The sequence below is a fragment of the Octopus bimaculoides genome, chromosome 18 (assembly GCF_001194135.2).
Source record: "Octopus bimaculoides isolate UCB-OBI-ISO-001 chromosome 18, ASM119413v2, whole genome shotgun sequence".
Classification (NCBI taxonomy): Eukaryota; Metazoa; Mollusca; class Cephalopoda; order Octopoda; family Octopodidae; genus Octopus; species Octopus bimaculoides.
The window spans coordinates 20,856,614-20,859,733 of NC_068998.1; positions in this window are offsets into that span (position 1 = coordinate 20,856,614).

Consider the following 3,120-nt stretch of genomic DNA (forward strand, 5'->3'; position numbering starts at 1 on the left):
ATATATATATATATATAGGGTATTCAAAACGTCTCTCCACAGTAAGTATTTTATTGCAAAATAAATATTTATAAGATGGTATAAGACTACAAAAGGATATATTAGACTTTACAAGACTTTAAAAAACTTTAGAAGAGGTGTTATAAGTGTTGTCCTTCATTTTCAATATATAAGTTGACTCTTCTATACTTGTTTTGAAATACATCTTGGAGAGTCTGATGCAGTATGGACCATGTGAAGGTTATGATTGCGTCTTTTAGCTCATTAATGGTTTTTGGACGATTCTTGTACACTGATCCTTTATTTGCTCCCCAGAAAAAATGTCTGGCAGTGTTAAATCAGGTGATCTTGGTGGCTAAAGTCCCTTTGAAATAATCCGTTCACCGAAAAACTCTTGAAGTAGTGCCATGTTGATGCACAAACTATGTGTTGTAGCTCCGTCATACTGAAAGTATGCATTATTAATTTCACTTTCAGTGAGTTGGCCTACAAATGGACAGACAATGTTTGAGCAATATCACTTGGTGTTGATGGTGTCTTCAAAAATATTGGTCCCACAATACGCTTTCTCGAAATTGCTACCCATACTCCAGCTTTTTTGGGATGCAGAGGTTGTTCATGCGTCATATGTGGATTCTCAATGCGCCATAACCTTGTGGTTTACGAATTTATGTATCCCGACAGATCAAACCAAGCCTCATCCGTGTAAAAACACCCATACAGCACTTCTATGCCTTTTTCGGCAACAAAGTTTTGGAACTAGTGACAATAATGAAGCCTTTTAGCACGATCTGTAGTCTTCAATTCTTGAATGGCCAGTACTTTGTATGGAAAGAAATTTAATTTCTTTTTTTACTGCCATGTGTGCACTTCCTCGGCTGATTTCTGTGTCCTGCCTGTGACAATTTGTGTGAGGACTTTGACGGGTTTGCCAACAGTTTATCAGAAATATTGGTGAGTGTTTTGTCTGAAAGAACAGTAGACCTACTGCTTCTTGCTGTGGAGAGACTCTTTGAACACCCTATATATATATATATATATATATATATATATATATATGAGAAATTTGATCTTTTTTTGAATTAGAATTTTACTTATTTCCTTATTAGTCTTCCATTTTATGTTTTTGGGACAACAACATTTCTAAATCCATTAGTCTGATGTTGGAGGACTTTTCACAAACACTTTTTTTTCTAAAATAAGTTATGGTAAGTGGCATGCCATTCATGAATTCAGCAGTAAATGGCAAAGGATCCTGGGAATAATTTTATATCTGATAAAACCATCAATGCCAGATTAAAAATTATAAAATATTATATATGTGTGTGTGTGTGTGTGTGTGTGTATATACCCATGTATGTCTAAAAGGGTGGGTAGTTATGAAAATATATGTATGAATCCTGTTAAGATAAATCTCTCTATCTGTTGTGTAACTAAGTTCCCAACTTCATATTCTGTTTTATTCTTACTCTGTCTTTCACTCATTTAACCATGTAATATTGTTATTGCCCCATGTTATCCGGCCCCGTCCTGTTTAACCCAGTCTCATATTAACCCTGCTCAACTCTAGTGATATAATGTAAAAAAAAAAAATTAAATAAATAAAAAAGATGAAAAGAAAAGAAAAAAAATGAAAACTGCTGTTACTACTGCTGCTGCTGTCAGGTATTCTTCAACAAGCATCAAGTCTTGCTACAGTGGACCCTGTTAATAACAGATCTTCCGTTAGAGGGACCACTGTTAAGGGCACATCTCTATATGCTTGCAAGCCTTATCAACATGAAGTCCTGTAATACCTAAGACCCTATCAAGTGCAGATCTTCCATTAAAGGGATTACTATTTATTAAGAGCCCATCTTTTTCAAATGCAGGCCCAATCAACCCTCAGATCCAGTAATATCAGAGAACATTATTGATCACAGGTCTTCCATTTGAGGGATGACTATTTATTAAGGGCCTAGTACTATCTACTTAAGATCTAGTGATATCTGAGTCCCTATCAAAAACAGATCTAGATCTACTGGGTCATCAATGTTTTGTGATTTTGTACCCTGGTCTTGTTTCAGCACGGATTTGATCCAATGTTAATGAGTTAATTGGTGATGTTCCCATTTTGCTTTTAGGGGTCAATATATTTTTTTCACACTGATTTATGGGTACAAGAGCCATTACCATTTTAGAACTCATGTTATGAGATCCCATATCAGATATAAAGATTATATATTTTTTTTTAAAATCTGGACCCTAATTTAATGCTGACTTTGCTATCAGTTCAATATAGATATGTGGGAGAAGGGTCTAACCAAGTACTCTCTAGAAACACTAAATGGCTTGCCCATAACCTTGTCTGAAGACAAAGGAATAAAGAGAAAGGAAAGTGAAGTAGTTGAAATGATTGTTAAAGAAAAAAAGACCAAATTTGGCATATTTTGATTGAGTGACAAGTCTCACTTGAAGGGAGAAGAATTTTAAGTGTATATATGTTTGTGTGTGTGTGTGTGTGTGTGTGTGTGTGTGAAAGAGAGGGAGAGAGAGAGAGAGAGAGAGAAAGAGAGAGGCAAAGTGAGAGAAAGAATGAATAAGAAAAGCAAAGTGAGTGAAAGAATGAGAGAGAGTGAGAGGCAAAGAAAGATATGTTGAAATATTTAAAACACTTTTGCAATTAATTTATCATTATTATTATTATTATTATCAAATTCAGTAATGACAGAAGATTAAAAAATGTGGAAGAGTATCCTCTTTGCTATTTAATTACAACCCCCTTTATACTCGCAGTTTAAATTCTAACAAGATCAACTTGGCCTATTATACTTTCCAAGATCAGTAAATTAAAACCAGGCATATGCTGAGAGCAATAAAGGAGCAAACTGGCAGAGTCATCATTGGAACATTAGCTATAAACAACTTGTGGTACTTGTTCTTGCTAAGGTTAATTCTATCTTTCAGAATTTAGGAGTTGATATTCCACATTGTTTGGATTGCCAGAATCAGGCAGAGTGATTTGTTAACAACAAAAGAACATGTCTGCTATATGCATGAATGCAAAATGCAGACTCTGAATTAGGAATGGGAGAGATATTAGGACAAATATATATACATACTTACATATATATATATATA